Consider the following 23,340-nt stretch of genomic DNA (forward strand, 5'->3'; position numbering starts at 1 on the left):
GGGGCCCGGGGCCGGAGACCCCGACCCGGAGCCCGGCTGGGCCCCTGGACCCAGCCGGGGCTCCCAGGCCCGCAGGCACAGGGGAAGCCTCCCCGGGCCCTCCGGAGCCCGCCCCGGGCACCCTGCCACGCGGCAGGACCAGGGACGGAGCCCGGGGCGGGGAGGCCGCCCTGCCCGGGGCCCCCAAGGGCCAATGAACCCAGACAGGCCTGGGGAGGCTCCCCGGACACAACGGTACCCCGTTCCGGGCCTTTGGCAGTGCCGCAGGCCGGGGGGACGGGGCCCGGGGCCGGAGACCCCGACCCGGGGCCCGGCCGGGCCCCTGGACCCAGCCGGGGCTCCCAGGCCCGCAGGCGCAGGGGAAGCCTCCCCGGACCATCCGGACCCCTTGTCCCGGGCACCCTGCCATGCGGCAGTCCCCGGGACAGGACCGGGGCAGCATCCGGGCCCGTCCAGCTGCCGGCTGAGGACCGAGAGAGGTCCCAGAGTACCCTGTCCCTAGTAATCCGGAGGAAGGCTACATAGCGGTAGGGCTCCCGCCTGCACCATGGGCTCGGTGGGCTCTCTGCTTCCCGGGGGCTTGGGGACAGCGGCTGGGACGCCCGGGGGACCCATGGAGCCCGTCCTGGGCACTTTGCCTGGCCGCGGGCTGGAGGAGGAAGCACCCGACGCCCCGGGGAAGTGTCGTCCGGGCTTGGCCCATCTGGTCCCCGCCTGAGAACCGTAATCCCCAGGAGGGGTGTCCCGGCATACCCTGCCCCTACTAATCCGGAGGAAGGCTACCCACCTTTCTTGTAACCCTCGCGCTCCGAGTGACGGAGGGGACCCTAGGCGCGGACGCGCCCGGCCTCCTGGAGCCCTGGCTGGGATCCGCAAGGCGAATGGACCCTCATCGGGACTTCCAGGCTGGCCCGGCCATCTGGTCGCCCCATTGGAAAGCATTGCGCGCGACCAGATGCCCACGCAGGGCTCCGTGGCTGCAGGGCTCCGTGGCTGCAGGGCTCCAGGGCTGCAGGGCTCCAGGGCTGCAGGGCTCCAGGGCTGCAGGGCTCCAGGGCTGCAGGGCTCTGGGCCTGCAGGGCTCCGGGCCTGCAGGACTCCGGGGCTGCAGGGCTCCGGGGCTGCAGGGCTCCGGGCCTGCAGGGCTCCGGGCCTGCAGGGCTCCGGGGCTGCAGGGCTCCGGGCCTGCAGGGCTCCGGGGCTGCAGGGCTCCGGGCCTGCAGGGCTCCGGGGCTGCAGGGCTCCAGGCCTGCAGGGCTCCAGGGCTCCGGGCTGAAGGGCTCCAGGGCTGCAGGGCTTTGGGGCTGCAGGCCTCGGTGGCTGCAGGGCTCCGGGGCTGCAGGGCTCCGGGCCTGCAGGGCTCCGGGGCTGCAGGGCTCCGGGGCTGCAGGGCTCTGGGCCTGCAGGGCTCCGGGGCTGCAGGGCTCCGGGCCTGCAGGGCTCCGGGGCTGCAGGGCTCCGGGCCTGCAGGGCTCCAGGGCTGCAGGGCTCCGGGCCTGCAGGGCTCCGGGGCTGCAGGGCTCCGGGCCTGCAGGGCTCCAGGGCTCCGGGCTGAAGGGCTCCAGGGCTTCAGGGCTGCAGGGCTTTGGGGCTGCAGGCCTCGGTGGCTGCAGGGCTCCGGGGCTGCAGGGCTCCGGGCCTGCAGGGCTTCGGGCCTGCAGGGCTCCGGGCCTGCAGGGCTCCAGTGCTCCAGGGATACGGGCTGAAGGGCTCCAGGGCTGCAGGGCTGCAGGGCTGCAGGCCTCGGTGGACGCCCGGGGGACCCATGGAGCCCGTCCTGGACACTTTGCCTCGCCGCGGGCTGGAGGAGGGAGCACCGGACGCCTCGGGGACGTGTCGTCCGGGCTTGGCCCATCTGGTCCCCGCCTGAGAACCGCCATCCCCGGGAGGGGTGTCCCGGCATACCCTGCCCCTACTAATCCGGAGGAAGGCTACCCACTTTTCTTGTAACCCTCGCGCTCCGAGTGACGGAGGGGACCCTAGGCGCGGACGCGCCCGGCCTCCTGGAGCCCTGGCTGAGATCCGCGAGGCGAATGGACCCTCAACGGGACTTCCAGGCTGGCCCGGCCATCTGGTCGCCCCATTGGAAAGCATTGCGCGCGACCAGATGGCCGAGGGGAGAGGTGCAACATCTGTCCAACCCCGAGCCTTCGCGCTAGGGTTCCCGCCTGCCCACGCAGGGCTCCGTGGCTGCACGGCTCCGTGGCTGCAGGGCTCCGGGCCTGCAGTGCTCCGGGGCTGCAGGGCGCCGGGCCTGCAGGGCTCCGGGGCTGCAGGGCTCCGGGCCTGCAGGGCTCCGGGCCTGCAGGGCTCCAGGGCTCCAGGGCTCCGGGCTGAAGGGCTCCAGGGCTGCAGGGCTTTGGGCTGCAGGCCTCGGTGGACGCCCGGGGGACCCATGGAGCCCGTCCTGGGCACTTTGCCTCGCCGCGGGCTGGAGGAGGGAGCACCGGACGCCCCGGGGAAGTGTCGTCCGGGCTTGGCCCATCTGGTCCCCGCCTGAGAACCGCCATCCCCGGGAGGGGTGTCCCGGCATACCCTGCCCCTACTAATCCGGAGGAAGGCTTCCCACTTTTCTTGTAACCCTCGCGCTCCGAGTGACGGAGGGGACCCTAGGCGCGGACGCGCCCGGCCTCCTGGAGCCCTGGCTGGGATCCGCAAATGGACCCTCATCAGGACTTCCAGGCTGGCCCGGCCATCTGGTCGCCCCATTGGAAAGCATTGCGCGCGACCAGATGGCCGAGGGGAGAGGTGCAACATCTGTCCAACCCCGAGCCTTCGCGCTAGGGTTCCCGCCTACCCACGCAGGGCTCCGTGGCTGCAGGGCTCCGTGGCTGCAGGGCTCCAGGGCTGCAGGGCTCCAGGGCTGCAGGGCTCTGGCCCTGCAGGGCTCTGGCCCTGCAGGGCTCCGGGCCTGCAGGGCTCCGGGGCTGCAGGGCTCCGGGGCTGCAGGGCTCTGGCCCTGCAGGGCTCCGGGGCTGCAGGGCTCCGGGGCTGCAGGGCTCCGGGGCTGCAGGGCTCCGGGCCTGCAGGGCTCCGGGGCTGCAGGGCTCCGGGCCTGCAGGGCTCCGGGGCTGCAGGGCTCCGGGCCTGCAGGGCTCCAGGGCTCCAGGGCTCCGGGCTGAAGGGCTCCAGGGCTGCAGGGCTTTGGGGCTGCAGGCCTCGGTGGCTGCAGGGCTCCGGGGCTGCAGGGCTCCGGGCCTGCAGGGCTCTGGGGCTGCAGGGCTCCGGGGCTGCAGGGCTCCGGGGCTGCAGGGCTCCGGGGCTGCAGGGCTCCGGGCCTGCAGGGCTCCTGGACACCGGGGTGAAGGGCTCCAGGGCTGCAGGGCTTTGGGGCTGCAGGCCTCGGTGGACGCCCGGGGGACCCATGGAGCCCGTCCTGGGCACTTTGCCTCGCCACGGGCTGGAGGAGGGAGCACCGGACACCCCGGGGAAGTGTCGTCCGGGCTTGGCCCATCTGGTCCCCGCCTGAGAACCGCCATCCCCGGGAGGGGTGTCGCGGCATACCCTGCCCCTACTAATCCGGAGGAAGGCTACCCACTTTTCTTGTAACCCTCGCGCTCCGAGTGACGGAGGGGACCCTAGGCGCGGACGCACCCGGCCTCCTGGAGCCCTGGCTGGGATCCGCGAGGCGAATGGACCCTCATCGGGACTTCCAGGCTGGCCCGGCCATCTGGTCGCCCCATTGGAAAGCATTGCGCGTGACCAGATGGCCGAGGGGAGAGGTGTAACATCTGTCCAACCCCGAGCCTTCGAGCTAGGGTTCCCGCCTGCCCACGCAGGGCTCCGTGGCTGCAGGGCTCCGTGGCTGCAGGGCTCCGGGGCTGCAGGGCTCCAGGGCTGCAGGGCTCTGGGCCTTCAGGGCTCCGGGGCTGCAGGGCTCCGGGGCTGCAGGGCTCTGGGCCTGCAGGGCTCCGGGGCTGCAGGGCTCCGGGCCTGCAGGGCTCCGGGGCTGCAGGGCTCCGGGCCTGCAGGGCTCCGGGCCTGCAGGGCTCCAGGGCTCCGGTCTGAAGGGCTCCAGGGCTGCAGGGCTTTGGGGTTGCAGGCCTCGGTGGCTGCAGGGCTCCGGGGCTGCAGGGCTCCGGGCCTGCAGGGCTCCAGGGCTGCAGGGCACCGGGGCTGCAGGGCTCCGGGGCTGCAGGGCTCCGGGCCTGCAGGGCTCCGGGCCTGCAGGGCTCCAGGGCTCCGGGCTGAAGGGCTCCAGGGCTGCAAGGCTTTGGGGCTGCAGGCCTCGGTGGACGCCCGGGGGACCCATGGAGCCCATCCTGGGCACTTTGCCTCGCCACGGGCTGGAGGAGGGAGCACCGGACGCCCGGGGAAGTGTCGTCCGGGCTTTGCCCATCTGGTCCCCGCCTGAGAACCGCCATCCCCGGGAGGGATGTCCCGGCATACCCTGCCCCTACTAATCCGGAGGAAGGCTACCCACTTTTCTTGTAACCCTCGCGCTGCGAGTGTCGAAGGGGACCCTAGGCGCGGACGCGCACGGCCTCCTGGAGCCCTGGCTGGGATCCGCGAGGCGAATGGACCCTCATCGGGACTTCCAGGCTGGCCCGGCCATCTGGTCGCCCCATTGGAAAGCATTGCGCGTGACCAGATGGCCGAGGGGAGAGGTGCAATATCTGTCCAACCCCGAGCCTTCGCGCTAGGGTTCCCGCCTGCCCACGCAGGGCTCCGTGGCTGCAGGGCTCCGTGGCTGCAGGGCTCCAGGGCTGCAGGGCTCCAGGGCTGCAGGGCTCTGGGCCTACAGGGCTCCGGGGCTGCAGGGCTCCGGGGCTGCAGGGCTCTGGGCCTGCAGGGCTCCGGGGCTGCAGGGCTCCGGGCCTGCAGAGCTCCGGGGCTGCAGGGCTCCGGGCCTGCAGGGCTCCGGGCCTGCAGGGCTCCAGGGCTCCAGGGCTCCGGGCTGAAGGGCTCCAGGGCTGCAGGGCTTTGGGCTGCAGGCCTCGGTGGACGCCCGGGGGACCCATGGAGCCCGTCCTGGGCACTTTGCCTCGTCGCGTGCTGGAGGAGGGAGCACCGGACGCCCCGGGGAAGTGTCGTCCGGGCTTGGCCCATCTGGTCCCCGCCTGAGAACCGCCATCCCCGGGAGGGGTGTCCCGGCATACCCTGCCCCTACTAATCCGGAGGAAGGCTCTCCACTTTTCTTGTAACCCTCGCGCTCCGAGTGACGGAGGGGACCCTAGGCGCGGACGCGCCTGACCTCCTGGAGCCCTGGCTGGGATCCGCGAGGTGAATGGACCCTCATCGGGACTTCCAGGCTTGCCCGGCCATCTGGTCGCCCCATTGGAAAGCATTGCGCGCGACCAGATGGCCGAGGGGAGAGGTGCAACATCTGTCCAACCCCGAGCCTTCGCGCTAGGGATCCCGCCTGCCCACGCAGGGCTCCGTTGCTGCAGGGCTCCGGGGCTGCAGGGCTCCAGGGCTGCAGGGCTCCGGGCCTGCAGGGCTCCGGGGCTGCAGGGCTCCGGGGCTGCAGGGCTCTGGGCCTGCAGGGCTCCAAGGCGGCAGGGCTCCGGGCCTGCAGGGCTCCGGGGCTGCAGGGCTCCGGGCCTGCAGGGCTCTGGGCATTCAGGGCTCCGGGCCTGCAGGGCTCCAGGGCTCCAGGGCTCCGGGCTGAAGGGCTCCGAGCTGCAGGGCTTTGGGGCTGCAGGCCTCGGTGGCTGCAGGGCTCCGGGGCTGCAGGGCTCCGGGCCTGCAGGGCTTTGGGGCTGCAGGGCTCCGGGGCTGCAGGGCTCTGGGCCTGCAGGGCTCCGGGGCTGCAGGGCTCCGAGCCTGCGGGGCTCCGGGGCTGCAGGGCTCCGGGCCTGCAGGGCTCCGGGCCTGCAGGGCTCCAGGGCTCCGGGCTGAAGGGCTCCAGGGCTGCAGGGCTTTGGGGCTGCAGGCCTCGGTGGACGCCCGGGAGACCCATGGAGCCCGTCCTGGGCACTTTGCCTCGCCACGGGCTGGAGGAGGGAGCACCGGACGCCCCGGGGAAGTGTCATCCGGGCTTGGCCCATCTGGTCCCCGCCTGAGAACCGCCATCCCCGGGAGGGGTGTCCCGGCATACCCTGCCCCTACTAATCCGGAGGAAGGCTACCCACCTTTTTTGTAACCCTCGCGCTCCGAGTGACGGAGGGGACCCTAGGCGCGGACGCGCCCGGCCTCCTGGAGCCCTGACTGGGATCCGGGAGTCAAATGAGCCCTCATCGGGACTTCCAGGCTGGCCCGGACATCTGGTCGCCCCATTGGAAAGCATTGCGTGCGACCAGATGGCCGAGGGAAAAGCGACCAGATGGCCGGGACCGAAAGGACTCCCAGCTGCCCACACCGAGCCATAGCGGTAGGGCTCCCGCCTGCCCTTGCAGGGCTCCGGGGCTCTGCACCAGGGTCCCTTGTCCCGGGCAGATGGACACTTGGCAGGCCGCAGGACGTGGGATCCCAGGCCCTGACCAAAAATCAGGAGGCCCGGGGCCGGTCCCTGCTTCTCAACGCAGCCAGGCCGGGGAGATAGGGGAGCCTGCCCAAGCACGAGGGACCCCAGTCCCGGGCACACGGTCCCTCAGGTTGTGCGCTCGTTTTCCACAATTTTTTTTCAAAATTCCGCGAAGAGGCATTCCGCAAATTCCGCCCAGCCCTACCCTAAACCCTATAACACTACCCCAGCACAACCCCCTACACTAACCAAACACCAATGCACTACCATAAACCCTTAAACAATATCACCAGCATGACACCCTACACTACCCAAACACCACTGCGCTACCCAAAACCCTAAAACACAACCCCACCACGACACCCTACACTACCCAAACACCACTGCGCTACCCTAAACCCTGAAACACTACCCCAGCACAACCCCCTACACTACCCAGACACAAATGCACTACCCAAAACCCTAAAACACTACCCCAGCACGACCCCCTACACTACACAAATACCACTGCACTACCCTAAACTGTAAAACACTATCCCCAGCACGTCCCCCTTACATTACCAAAACACCACTGCGCTACCCTAAACCCTAAAACACAACCCCACCACGACACCCTTCACTACCCAAACATCAATGCGGTACCCTAATCCCTAAAACACTACCCCCAACACTACATAAATACCACTGCACTACCCTAAACTGTAAAACAGGAACTCCAGCACGACCCCCTACACTATCCAAACACCACTGACCTACCCGAAATCTACCCCCAGCACAACCCCCTACACTACTCAAACACCACTGCACTACCCTAAACCCTAATAAACTACCCCCGGCACGACACCCTATACTAACCAAACACAAGTGGGCTACCCTATACCCTAAAACACTGCCCCCAGCATTACCCCCTACACAACCCAAACATCACTGCGGTACCCTGAACTCTAAAACACTATCCCCAGCACGACCCCCTTCACTACCCAAACAACACTGCGCTACCCTAAACCCTAAAACACTCCCCCACCACGACACCCTACACTACCCAAACATTACTGCGTTACCATAAACCCTAAAACACTACCCCCAACACGACCCCTACACTACGCAAACATCACTGCGGTACCATAAACCCTAAAACACTACCCCCAGCACAACCCCCTACACTACCCAAACACCACTGCGCTACCCTAAACCCTAAAACACTACCCCAGCACGACCCCCTACACTACCCAAACACAACTGCACCACCCTAAACCCTAAATCATCCCCTAGCATGACTCCCTACACTACCCAAACACCACTGCAATACCCTAAACCCTAAAACACTACCCCCTACACTACACAGACACCACTGCACTATCCTAAACCCTAAAACACTACCCTCAGCACGACCCCCTACACTACACAAAAACCACTGTGTTACCCTAAATCCTAAAACACTACCACAGCACAAACCCCCAAACACTACCCAAATACCACTGCACTACCCTAAATCCTAAATCTACCCTCAGCATGACCCCCTACACTACCCAAACACCACTGCGCTACCCTAAACCCTAAAACACTACCAAGCACAACCCCCTACACTACCCAAACACCATTGCACTACCCTAAACCCTAAATTTACACCAGCACGACACCCTACACTACCCAAACACCACTGTGCTACCCCAAACCCCAAAACACCACCCCCAGCAAGACCCCCTACACTACCCAAACCACTGCGCTACCCAACACCCTAAAACACCACCCCCAGCACGCCCCGCTATACTACCCAAACACCACTGTGCTACCCTAAACCCTAAAAAACTACCCCAGCACGACCCACTACATTACCCACATACCGCTGCACTACCCTAAACCCTAAAACACTACCCCAGCACGACCCCCTACACTACCCAAACACCACTGTACTACCCTAAACAATAAATCTACCCCCAGCACGACCCCCTACACTACCAAAACACCACTGCACTACCCTAAACCCTAAAACACGACCCCCTACACTACACAAACACCACTGCACTACCCTAAACCCTAAATCAACCCCCAGCACGACCCCCTACACTACCGAAACACCACTGACCTACCCTAAAGCTACCCCCAGCACGACCCCCTAACCTGCCCAAGCACCACTGTGCTACCCTAAACCCTAAAACACTACCCCAGCACGACCCCCAACACTACCCAAACACCACTGCGCTACCCTAAACCTTAAAACACTACCCCAGCACACACCCCTACACTACCCAAACACCAATGAACTACCCTAAAACACTACCACCAGCACAACACCCTACACTACACAAATACCACTGCACTACCCTAAACTGTAAAACACTATCCCCAGCACGTCCCCCTACACTACCAAAACTCCACTGTGCTACCCTAAACCCTAAAACACAACCCCACCACGCCACCCTACACTACCCAAACATCAATGCGGTACCCTAAACCCTAAAACACTACCCCCAGCAAGACCCCCTACACTACGCAAACATCACTGTGGTACCATAAACCCTAAAACACTAACCCCAGCACGACGCCCTACACTACGCCAACATCACTGCGGTACCCTAAACCCTAAAACACTACCCCCAGCACGACCCCCTACACTACCCAAACACCACTGCGCTACCCTAAATCACTACCCCAGCATGACCCCCTATACAACCCAAACACCACTGCACTACCCTAAACCCTAAAACACTACCCCAGCAGGACCCCCTACACTACCCAAACACCACTGCACTACCTAAACCCTAAAACACAACCCCACCACGACACCCTACACTACCCAAACATCAATGCGGTACCCTAATCCCTAAAACACTACCCCCAACACTACACAAATACCACTGCACTACCCTAAACTGTAAAACAGGAACTCCAGCACGACCCCCTACACTATCCAAACACCACTGACCTACCCTAAATCTACCCCCAGCACAACCCCCTACACTACCCAAACACCACTGCACTACCCTAAGCCCTAAAAAACTACCCCCGGCACGACACCCTATACTAACCAAACACAAGTGGGCTACCCTATACCCTAAAACACTGCCCCAGCATGACCCCCTACACTACCCAAACACCACTGCACTACCCTAAACCCTAAATTTACCCCAGCACGACACCCTACACTGCCCAAACAGCACTGCACTACCATAAACCCTAAAACACTACCCCCAGAACGACCCCCTACACTACCCAAACACCACTGCGCTACCCTAAACCCTATAACACTACCCCGGCACAACCCCCTACACTACCCAAACACCAATGCACTACCATAAACCCTCAAACAATACCACCAGCACGACACCCTACACTACCCAAACACCACTGCGCTACCCTAAACCCTGAAACACTACCCCAGCACAACCCCCTACACTACCCAGACACCAATGCACTACCCTAAACCCTAAAACACTACCACCACCATGACACCCTACACTACCTTAAACACCACTGCGCTACCCAAAACCCTAAAACACTACCCCAGCACGACCCCCTACACTACACAAATACCACTGCACTACCCTAAACTGTAAAACACTATCCCCAGCACGTCCCCCTACACTACCAAAACACCACTGCGCTACCCTAAACCCTAAAACACAACCCCACCACGACACCCTACACTACCCAAACATCAATGCGGTACCCTAATCCCTAAAACACTACCCCAACACTACACAAATACCACTGCACTACCCTAAACTGTAAAACAGGAACTCCAGCACGACCCCCTACACTATCCAAACACCACTGACCTACCCTAAACCTACCCCCAGCACAACCCCTTACACTACCCAAACACCACTGCACTACCCTAAGCCCTAAAAAACTACCCCCGGCACAACACCCTATACTAACCAAACACAAGTGGGCTACCCTATACCCTAAAACACTGCCCCCAGCATTACCCCCCACACAACCCAAACACCACTGCGGTACCCTGAACTCTAAAACATTATCCCCAGCACGACCCCCTTCACTACCCAAACAATGCTGCGCTACCCTAAACCCTAAAACACTCCCCCACCACGACACCCTACACTACCCAAACATTACTGCGTTACCATAAACCCTAAAACACTACCCCAACACGACCCCCTACACTACGCAAACATCACTGCGGTACCCTAAAACACTACCCCCAGCACGACCCCCTACACTACCCAAACACCACTGCGCTACCCTAAACCCTAAAACACTACCCCAGCACGACCCCCTACACTACCCAAACACAACTGCACCACCCTAAACCCTAAATCATCCCCTAGCATGACTCCCTACACTACCCAAACACCACTGTGCTACCCTAAACCCAAAAACACTACCCCAGCACGACCCCCTACACTACCCAAACACCACTGCACTACCCTTAACCCTAAAACACTACCCCAGCACGACCCCCTACACTACCCAAACACCACTGCACTACCCTAAACAATAAATCTACCCCCTACACTACCCAAACACCACTGCACTACCCTAAACCCTAAAACAGGACCCCCTATACTACACAAACACCACTGCACTACCCATAACCCTAAAACACTATCCCAGCATGACCCACCTACACTACACAAAAACCACTGCACTACCCTAAACTGTAAAACACTACCCCCAGCACGACCCCCTACACTACCCAAACACCACTACACTACCATAAACCCCAAAAAACTACCCCCGGCACGACACCCTATACCACCCAAACTCAAGTGGGCTACCCTAAACCCTAAAACTCTACCCCCAGCATAACCCCCTACACTACCCAAAAACCAATGCGCTATTCTAAACCCTAAAACACTACCACCAGCACGACACCCTACACTACCCAAACACCAGTACGCTACCCAAAACACCACCCCCAGCACGACCCCCTACACTACCCAAACACCACTGTGCTACCCAAAACCTTAAAACACCACCCCCAGCACGCCCCCCTACACTACCCAAACACCATTGTGCTAGCCTAAACCCTATAACTCTACCCCAGCACGACCCCCTACAATACCCAAACACCACTGCACTACCCTTAACCCTAAAACACTACCCCAGCACGACCCCCTACACTATCCAAACACCACTGCACTACCCTAAACAATAAATCTACCCCCAGCACGACCCCCTGCACTACCCAAACACCACTGCACTACCCTAAACCCTAAAACACGACCCCCTATACTACACAAACACCACTGCACTACCCTAAACAATAAATCTACCCCCAGCACGACCCCCTGCACTACCCAAACACCACTGCACTACCCTAAACCCTAAAACAAGACCCCCTATACTACACAAACACCACTGCACTACCCTTAACCCTAGAACACTACCAACAGCACAGCCCCCTACACTACATAAACACGACTGAACTACCCTAAACACTACCCCCTACACTACACAGACACCACTGCACTACCCTAAACCCTAAAACACTACCCTCAGCACCACCCCCTACACTACTCAAACACCAATGCACTACCCTAAACTGTAAAACACTACCCCCAGCACGAACCCCCAAACACTGCCCAAACACAACTGCACTACCCTAAACCCCAAATCAATCCCCAGCACGACCCCCTACACTACCCAAACACCACTGACCTACCCTAAAGCTACCCCCAGCATGACCCCCTACACTACCCGAACACCAGTGCACTACCCTAAACCCTAAATCACTACCCCCTACACTGCACAAACACCACTGCACTACCCTAAACCCTAAAACACTACCCCTACACTACACAAACACCACTGCACTACCCTAAACCCTAAAACACTACCCTCAGCACGACCCCCTACACTACACACACACCACAGCACTACCCTAAACTGTAAAACACTACCCCAGCACGAACCCCCAAACACTACCCAAACACCACTGCACTACCCTAAACCCTAAATCAACCCCCAGCACGGCCCCCTACACTACCCAAACACCACTGACCTACCCTAAAGCTACTCCCAGCACGACCCCCTACACTACCCAAACACCACTACATCACCCTAAACCCTAAAAAACTACCCCCGGCACGACACCCTATACTACCCAAACACAAGTGGGCTACCCTAAACCCTAAAATACTGCCCCCAGCATGAACCCCTACACTACCCAAACACCACTGCGCTACCCAAAACCCTGAAACTCCACCTCCAGCATGCCCCCTACACTACCCAAACACCACTGCGCTATCCTAAACCCTAAAACACTACCCCCAGCACGACCCCCTATATTACCCAATTACCACTGCGCTACCCTAAACCAAAAAACACTACCCGAGCACGACCCCCTACACTACCCAAACACAACTACACTACCCTTAACCCTAAAACACTACCTCAGCATGACCCCCTACACTACCCAAACACAACTGCACTACCCTAAACAATAAATCTACCCCCAGCACGACCCCCTACACTACTCAAACACCACTGCACTACCCTGAACCCTAAAACAACACCCAGCACGACCCCCTACACTACCCAAACACCACTGACCTATCCTAAAGCTACCCCCAGCACGACCCCCTACACTGCCCAAGCACCACTGCGCTACCCTAAACCCTAAAACACTGCCCCAGCACGACCCCCAACACTACCCAAACACCACTGCGCTACCCTAAACCTTAAAACACTACCCCAGCACACACCCCTACACTACCCAAACACCAATGAACTACCCTAAAACACAACCACCTGCACGACACCCTACACTACCCAAACACCACTGCGCTACCCAAAACCCTAAAACACTACCCCAGCACGACCCCCTACACTACACAAATACCACTGCACTACCCTAAACTGTAAAATACTATCCCCAGCATGTCCCACTACACTACCAAAACACCACTGCGCTACCCTAAACCCTAAAACACAACCCCACCAAGACACCCTACACTACCCAAACATCAATGCGGTACCCTAAACCCTAAAACACTACCCCCAGCACGAACCCCTACACTACGCAAACATCACTGTGGTACCATAAACCCTAAAACACTAACCCCAGCACGAAGCCCTACACTACGCAAACATCACTGCGGTACCCTAAACCCTAAAACACTACCACAGCACGATACCCTACACTACCCAAACACCACTGCACTCCCCTAAACCCTAAATTTACCAAAGCACGACACCCTACACTGCCCAAACACCACTGCACTACTCTAAACCCTAAAACACTACCCCCAGCACGACCCCCTACACTACCCAAACACCACTGCGCTACCCTAAACCCTAAAACACTACCCCAGCACAACCCCCTACACTACCCAAATACCAATGCACTACCGTAAACCCTAGAACAATACAACCAGCACGACACCCTACACTACCCAAACACCACTGCACTACGCAAAACCCTAAAACACTACCCCCAGCACGACCCCCTACACTACCCAAACACCACTGCGCTACCCTAAACCCTAAAACACTACCCCAGCACAACCCCCTAAACTACCCAGACATCAATGCACTACCCTAAACCCTAAAACACTACCACCAGCACGACACCCTAAACTACCCAAACACCACTGCGCTACCCAAAACCCCAAAACACCACCCAAGCATGACCCCACACTACCCAAACACCACTGCGCTACCCACAACCCTAAAAGACCACCCCCAGCACGCCCCCTACACTACCCAAACACCACTGCGCTACACTAAACCCTAAAACACTACCCCAGCACAACCCCCTACATTACCCAAATACCACTGCGCTACCCTAAACCCTAAACCACTACCACCAGCACGACACTCTACACTACCCAAACACCTCTGCACTACCCAAACATCAAAGCGGTACTCTAAACCATAATACACTACACCCAGCACAACCCCCTACTCTACCCAAACACCAATTCGCTATCCTAAACCCTAAAACACTACCACCACCACAACACTCTACACTACCCAAACACCTCTGCGCTACCCAAAACCTTAAAACACTACCCCAGCGTGACCCCCTACACTACCCAAACACCACTGCACTATCCTAAACAATAAATCTACCCCCAGCACGACCCCCTACACTACCCAAACACCACTGCACTACCCTAAACACTAAAACACGACCACCTATACTACACAAACACCACTGCACTACCCTTAACCCTAAAACACTACCCACAGCACGACCCCCTACACTACACAAACACGACTGCGCTACCCTAAACACTACCCCCTACACTACACAGACACCACTGCACTACCCTAAAAAACTACCCTCAGCACGACCCCCTACACTACACAAACACCACTGCACTACCCGAAACTGTAAAACACTACCCCCAGCATGAACCCCTAAACACTGCCCAAACACCACTGCACCACCCTAAACCCTAAATCAATCCCCAGCACGACCCCCTACACTACCCAAACACCACTGCACTACCGTAAACCCTAAAAAACTACCCCCGGCATGACACCATATACGACCCAAACACAAGTGGGCTACCCTAAACCCTAAAACACTGCCCCCAGCATGACCCCCTACACTACCCAAACACCACTGTGGTACCCTAAACCACTATCCCCAGCACGACCCCCTATACTACCCAAACACCACTGCGCTACCCTAAAACCTAAAACACTACCCCAGCATGACCCCCTATACTACCCAAACACCACTGCACTACCCTAAACCCTAAAACACTACCCCAGCACGACACCCTACACTACCCATACACCACTGCACTACCCTAAACCCTAAAACACGACCCCCTATACTACACAAACACTACTGCACTACCCTTAATCCTAAAACACTACCCCAGCACGACCCCCTACACTGCACAAACACCACTGTACTGCCCTAAACCCTAAAACACTACACAGACACCACTGCACTACCCTAAACCCTAAAACACTACCCTCAGCCCGACCCCCTACACTACACAAACACCACTGCACTACCCTAAACTGTAAAACACTACCCCCAGCACGAACCCCCAAACACTGCCCAAACACAACTGCACTACCCTAAACCCCAAATCAATCCCCAGCACGACCCCCTACACTACCCAAACACCACTGACCTACCCTAAAGCTACCCCCAGCATGACCCCCTACACTACCCGAACACCAGTGCACTACCCTAAACCCTAAATCACTACCCCCTACACTGCACAAACACCACTGCACTACCCTAAACCCTAAAACACTACCCCTACACTACACAAACACCACTGCACTACCCTAAACCCTAAAACACTACCCTCAGCACGACCCCCTACACTACACACACACCACAGCACTACCCTAAACTGTAAAACACTACCCCAGCACGAACCCCCAAACACTACCCAAACACCACTGCACTACCCTAAACCCTAAATCAACCCCCAGCACGGCCCCCTACACTACCCAAACACCACTGACCTACCCTAAAGCTACTCCCAGCACGACCCCCTACACTACCCAAACACCACTACATCACCCTAAACCCTAAAAAACTACCCCCGGCACGACACCCTATACTACCCAAACACAAGTGGGCTACCCTAAACCCTAAAATACTGCCCCCAGCATGAACCCCTACACTACCCAAACACCACTGCGCTACCCAAAACCCTGAAACTCCACCTCCAGCATGCCCCCTACACTACCCAAACACCACTGCGCTATCCTAAACCCTAAAACACTACCCCCAGCACGACCCCCTATATTACCCAATTACCACTGCGCTACCCTAAACCAAAAAACACTACCCGAGCACGACCCCCTACACTACCCAAACACAACTACACTACCCTTAACCCTAAAACACTACCTCAGCATGACCCCCTACACTACCCAAACACAACTGCACTACCCTAAACAATAAATCTACCCCCAGCACGACCCCCTACACTACTCAAACACCACTGCACTACCCTGAACCCTAAAACAACACCCAGCACGACCCCCTACACTACCCAAACACCACTGACCTATCCTAAAGCTACCCCCAGCACGACCCCCTACACTGCCCAAGCACCACTGCGCTACCCTAAACCCTAAAACACTGCCCCAGCACGACCCCCAACACTACCCAAACACCACTGCGCTACCCTAAACCTTAAAACACTACCCCAGCACACACCCCTACACTACCCAAACACCAATGAACTACCCTAAAACACAACCACCTGCACGACACCCTACACTACCCAAACACCACTGCGCTACCCAAAACCCTAAAACACTACCCCAGCACGACCCCCTACACTACACAAATACCACTGCACTACCCTAAACTGTAAAATACTATCCCCAGCATGTCCCACTACACTACCAAAACACCACTGCGCTACCCTAAACCCTAAAACACAACCCCACCAAGACACCCTACACTACCCAAACATCAATGCGGTACCCTAAACCCTAAAACACTACCCCCAGCACGAACCCCTACACTACGCAAACATCACTGTGGTACCATAAACCCTAAAACACTAACCCCAGCACGAAGCCCTACACTACGCAAACATCACTGCGGTACCCTAAACCCTAAAACACTACCACAGCACGATACCCTACACTACCCAAACACCACTGCACTCCCCTAAACCCTAAATTTACCAAAGCACGACACCCTACACTGCCCAAACACCACTGCACTACTCTAAACCCTAAAACACTACCCCCAGCACGACCCCCTACACTACCCAAACACCACTGCGCTACCCTAAACCCTAAAACACTACCCCAGCACAACCCCCTACACTACCCAAATACCAATGCACTACCGTAAACCCTAGAACAATACAACCAGCACGACACCCTACACTACCCAAACACCACTGCACTACGCAAAACCCTAAAACACTACCCCCAGCACGACCCCCTACACTACCCAAACACCACTGCGCTACCCTAAACCCTAAAACACTACCCCAGCACAACCCCCTAAACTACCCAGACATCAATGCACTACCCTAAACCCTAAAACACTACCACCAGCACGACACCCTAAACTACCCAAACACCACTGCGCTACCCAAAACCCCAAAACACCACCCAAGCATGACCCCACACTACCCAAACACCACTGCGCTACCCACAACCCTAAAAGACCACCCCCAGCACGCCCCCTACACTACCCAAACACCACTGCGCTACACTAAACCCTAAAACACTACCCCAGCACAACCCCCTACATTACCCAAATACCACTGCGCTACCCTAAACCCTAAACCACTACCACCAGCACGACACTCTACACTACCCAAACACCTCTGCACTACCCAAACATCAAAGCGGTACTCTAAACCATAATACACTACACCCAGCACAACCCCCTACTCTACCCAAACACCAATTCGCTATCCTAAACCCTAAAACACTACCACCACCACGACACTCTACACTACCCAAACACCTCTGCGCTACCCAAAACCTTAAAACACTACCCCAGCGTGACCCCCTACACTACCCAAACACCACTGCACTATCCTAAACAATAAATCTACCCCCAGCACGACCCCCTACACTACCCAAACACCACTGCACTACCCTAAACACTAAAACACGACCACCTATACTACACAAACACCACTGCACTACCCTTAACCCTAAAACACTACCCACAGCACGACCCCCTACACTACACAAACACGACTGCGCTACCCTAAACACTACCCCCTACACTACACAGACACCACTGCACTACCCTAAAAAACTACCCTCAGCACGACCCCCTACACTACACAAACACCACTGCACTACCCGAAACTGTAAAACACTACCCCCAGCACGAACCCCTAAACACTGCCCAAACACCACTGCACCACCCTAAACCCTAAATCAATCCCCAGCACGACCCCCTACACTACCCAAACACCACTGCACTACCGTAAACCCTAAAAAACTACCCCCGGCATGACACCATATACGACCCAAACACAAGTGGGCTACCCTAAACCCTAAAACACTGCCCCCAGCATGACCCCCTACACTACCCAAACACCACTGTGGTACCCTAAACCACTATCCCCAGCACGACCCCCTATACTACCCAAACACCACTGCGCTACCCTAAAACCTAAAACACTACCCCAGCATGACCCCCTATACTACCCAAACACCACTGCACTACCCTAAACCCTAAAACACTACCCCAGCACGACACCCTACACTACCCATACACCACTGCACTACCCTAAACCCTAAAACACGACCCCCTATACTACACAAACACTACTGCACTACCCTTAACCCTAAAACACTACCCCAGCACGACCCCCTACACTGCACAAACACCACTGTACTGCCCTAAACCCTAAAACACTACACAGACACCACTGCACTACCCTAAACCCTAAAACACTACCCTCAGCCCGACCCCCTACACTACACAAACACCACTGCACTACCCTAAACTGTAAAACACTACCCCAGCACGAACCCCCAAACACTACCCAAACACCACTGCACTACCCTAAACCCTAAATCAACCCCCAGCACGACCCCCTACACTACCCAAACACCACTGACCTACCCTAAAGCTACTCCCAGCACGACCCCCTACACTACCCAAACACCACTGCGCTACAATAAACCCTACAACACTACCCCCAGCACGACCCCCTACATTACCCCATTACCACTGCGCTACCCTAAACCAAAAAACACTACCCCAGCACGACCCCCTACACTACCCAAACACCACTACACTACCGTTAACCCCAAAACACTACCCCAGCACGACCCCCTACACTACCCAAACACCACTGCACTACCCTAAACAATAAATCTACCCCCAGCACGACCCCCTACACTACCCAAACACCACTGCACTACCCTAAACCCTAAAACACGACCCCCTACACTACACAAACACCACTGCACTACCCTAAACCCTAAATCAACCCCCAGCACGACCCCCTACACTACCCAAACACCACTGCGCTACCCTAAAACCTAAAACACTACCCCAGCATGACCCCCTATACTACCCAAACACCACTGCACTACCCTAAACCCTAAAACACTACCCCAGCACGACACCCTACACTACCCATACACCACTGCACTACCCTAAACCCTAAAACACGACCCCCTATACTACACAAACACCACTGCACTACCCTTAACCCTAAAACACTACCCCAGCACGACCCCCTACACTGCACAATTACCACTGTACTGCCCTAAACCCTAAAACACTACCCCTACACTACACAGACACCACTGCACTACCCTAAACCCTAAAACACTACCCTCAGCACGACCCCCTACACTACACAAACACCACTGCACTACCCTAAACTGTAAAACACTACCCCAGCACGAACCCCCAAACACTACCCAAACACCACTGCACTACCCTAAACCCTAAATCAACCCCCAGCACGACCCCCTACACTACCCAAACACCACTGACCTACCCTAAAGCTACTCCTAGCACGACCCCCTACACTACCCAAACACCACTACATCACCCTAAACCCTAAAAAACTACCCCCGGCACAACACCCTATACTACACAAACACAAGTGGGCTACCCTAAACCCTAAAATACTGCCCCCAGCATGAACCCCTACATTACCCAAACACCACTGCGCTGCCCAAAACCCTAAAACACCACCTCCAGCACGCCCCCTACACTACCCAAACACCACTGCGCTACAATAAACCCTACAACACTACCCCCAGCACGACCCCCTACATTACCCCATTACCACTGCGCTACCCTAAACCAAAAAACACTACCCCAGCACGACCCCCTACACTACCCAAACACCACTACACTACCGTTAACCCTAAAACACTACCCCAGCACGACCCCCTACACTACCCAAACACCACTGCACTACCCTAAACAATAAATCTACCCCCAGCACGACCCCCTACACTACCCAAACACCACTGCACTACCCTAAACCCTAAAACACGACCCCCTACACTACACAAACACCACTGCACTACCCTAAACCCTAAATCAACCCCCAGCACGACCCCCTACACTATCCAAACACCACTGACCTACCCTAAAGCTACCCCCAGCACGACCCCCTACACTGCCCAAGCATCCCTGCGCTACCCTAAACCCTCAAAACACTACCGCAGCACGACCCCCAACACTACCCAAACACCACTGCGCTACCCTAAACCTTAAAACACTACCCCAGCAAAACCCCCCTACACTACCCAAACACCAATGAACTACCCTAAAACACTACCACCAGCACGACACCCTACACTACCCAAACACCACTTGTTAGAAATGGGATTTCTGGTTGGCTAGGGCTTGCGCCAAAGCCAGGCAGAAACCACCACTCTAGTCAGGGCTGGGGAGTTACACGCCAAAGATAACCCCTGCTCACCCCCTTGGTAGCTTGGCACAAGCAGTCAGGCTTATCCCGGAGGCAATGTGTAAAGCGTTTGCGCGCGCACCCAGCAACAACACCCAAGGCCCACCACAAAAGAAATTCCACACAAGGTTATATATAAAAATAGCCTTTGTATTATACCAAAACACATTAGATAATATTCACACAATTCACACTGTGCCAACTGGCACTGGGCAGAATTTTACAAGGGACTATTTACACGGGATAAGGCCACATGGACCACTGTCAGAATTAGCACAAATCACCAATAGTAAATGTAGAACATATACCAATGGAAACACAAAGTAACTGTAGAGCACAACCAGTAACTTCTGGCGCAATAGTGACCTCAGCGTCATCCCACTAGCATCAGGTATAAAACCTACCCTGCATCCATCACAGGGGCATAAACACATTATGCAATTTCTCAGTAGCCTAACGCATTAGACCTAACCACCTGAGTATAACTATACTAGGGGCGTACATCACACAGGGAAGTACAATCTCCCTAACACCAACCTAAACAGGTGAAACAACCTCCTAGGCAGAAATGACCACATTTAGAGGTATAAAACACAGGGTGCGCAAAACATGCTATACACAGTACATTTCCTAACACCCAATCACATTAGCATGAATCGCAATAACACCTCAATCACATTAGGGTCCAGGTCGCACCAGAACCTAAACGTAGCAGCTGCCCACTACTTGCTGGGCAGCTGGGGACAAGAACAGGGCCTAAACGCTGCAGCTGGCACTAAGTGCTGCGCAGCTGGGGAAGGAAAGTAGGAGGCATGGGCTCTCAATGGCCCCTGCAACAATATCCACAACGTTGGAGCCACCTAGGCTCGACACACCCCATGTCCCCAAGTTGGAGCCTCTCTGGGCTCTAGAATAACCATGCCCGCCTCGTTGGAGCCTCTCTGGGCTCTAAGAAAACAATTGTGCCCCATCGTTGGAGCCACGTTGGAGCGCAGCAGCGCTGGAAACGAACATGCCCCCACTGGAGCGGCCCGCCACTGCGGTGCCACTGAGGAGAACAGGGGCAGAGTCAACAACCACGTGGAGTCCCACTGGACTCTAAACAATGTTGGACCCAGAATAACGGTGGAGCGGCACTAGCGCTCTAAACCAAACAATGCCCGGCGTGGGAGTCTTTCTGGACTCTACAAAATACTGCCCCCGTAGTGGGAGTCCCTCTAGACTCAGAAGAGTGAAAGGCTGCCCCTTCATTGGAGCCTCTCGGGGGCTCGAGAACGCTTACCGGGTTTCTGCTCCGGGGTGCTGGGCAGCGCGCTGGAGCTTTCTTCACCGGAGCGGAGCTCTCTTCACCGGAGCTCTTCTCGTTGCTCCACGGGGCTCTCCCTCGCTTCCGGGGGCCCCGGGTGCCGACGCTGGCTTCCTCTTCCAGCACAGGAACGCGGGGTGGGCTCCCGTCGGCTTCCTGTTTCGGGACGAGGCCCCGCCCACATCACCACAAGAACTGCCTGACTTCCTGTATAAACCCGGACCGGGCTGCAGCGGTGATTTTTCCTGCCGTAAGAGGGGTGGGCTCCCTCGTAATAATAAAAACAATATCCAGCGGGTGGGCACCCACTATTAAATATAAAAATAAGCGGGGTGGGCTCCCGCGAGACCGGCATCATGGGGGAATCCCTCCGCTGGGGATTCCCTCTCTCGCTCGTCGTGCAGCGCCGTGCTGCGGAGCTCCAGCACTCCTATGGTGCCACATAAAGCAATATAGCGCTCTCAGGGCGCTAGAAGCCAGGAAAAGAGATAAAGCGCCCCCCAGGCACTTGGACAGCAACCTAAAGGTCCTGCAGACCTCAGGGAGGCAATGTAGGGCCCAGGGGCCAGCACACAGGGCCCTCCAGCAAGAGGGCAGCCCCCATGGCGGTCCCTCCTGGGCCCCACCAGGAGCAAGCCCCCTCCTGTTAGGATCCAAAGCAGAACCAGGCGCTAGAAACAAAGTCCTTGAAGTCCATCAGGCATTCAGGGGCTGGGCAGGGCCCAGGGAGGCAAGCCTTCCCCTGGGCCCCAGCAGCAGCACTCCCCTGGCAGATTCAAGTCAGAACAAGAACATTTTCATGGGGTCACAGCCCCTCTTTTATACACCAAATCCTTTGTTCTCAAAGGTGCAGGGAAGGGGCGAACCAGATACAACTGGTTCCTGAGCACTTGGTTTTGCTCAGCCCCTCTCCCTATTCTCAGAACAGGCCAGGGTCATCAGTCGCACCACAGGGGGTGGAGCCAGCATTGTGTGGGGAAAGCCCAGCCCTATTCAGGTCCCAGGTGTACTCCTCCCACTCATCAACATGCAGCTCTCTCCACCCACCACTGGGGCAGACCCATCATGACTCCTGGAGCCAGGCTCACCAGCCAATCACACGCCAGACAGTCACTGCACATTTATGCCAATGTCTAGAAGTGGCGCTTCTATACTAGCTACAGTAACGCCGCACACATCATTGCGCAGCATTCACTCTCATGAGTTTGCACATATCAAACTCGACCCTGCACTCCCCACGCATCAGGAACTAGCACGGTCACTCAGATCCCCCATGCATCCCTATGGGAGGGCAGGTCAGTCTC

The sequence above is a fragment of the Triturus cristatus genome, chromosome 1_1, assembly GCF_964204655.1.
Source record: "Triturus cristatus chromosome 1_1, aTriCri1.1, whole genome shotgun sequence".
Lineage (NCBI taxonomy): Eukaryota > Metazoa > Chordata > Amphibia > Caudata > Salamandridae > Triturus > Triturus cristatus.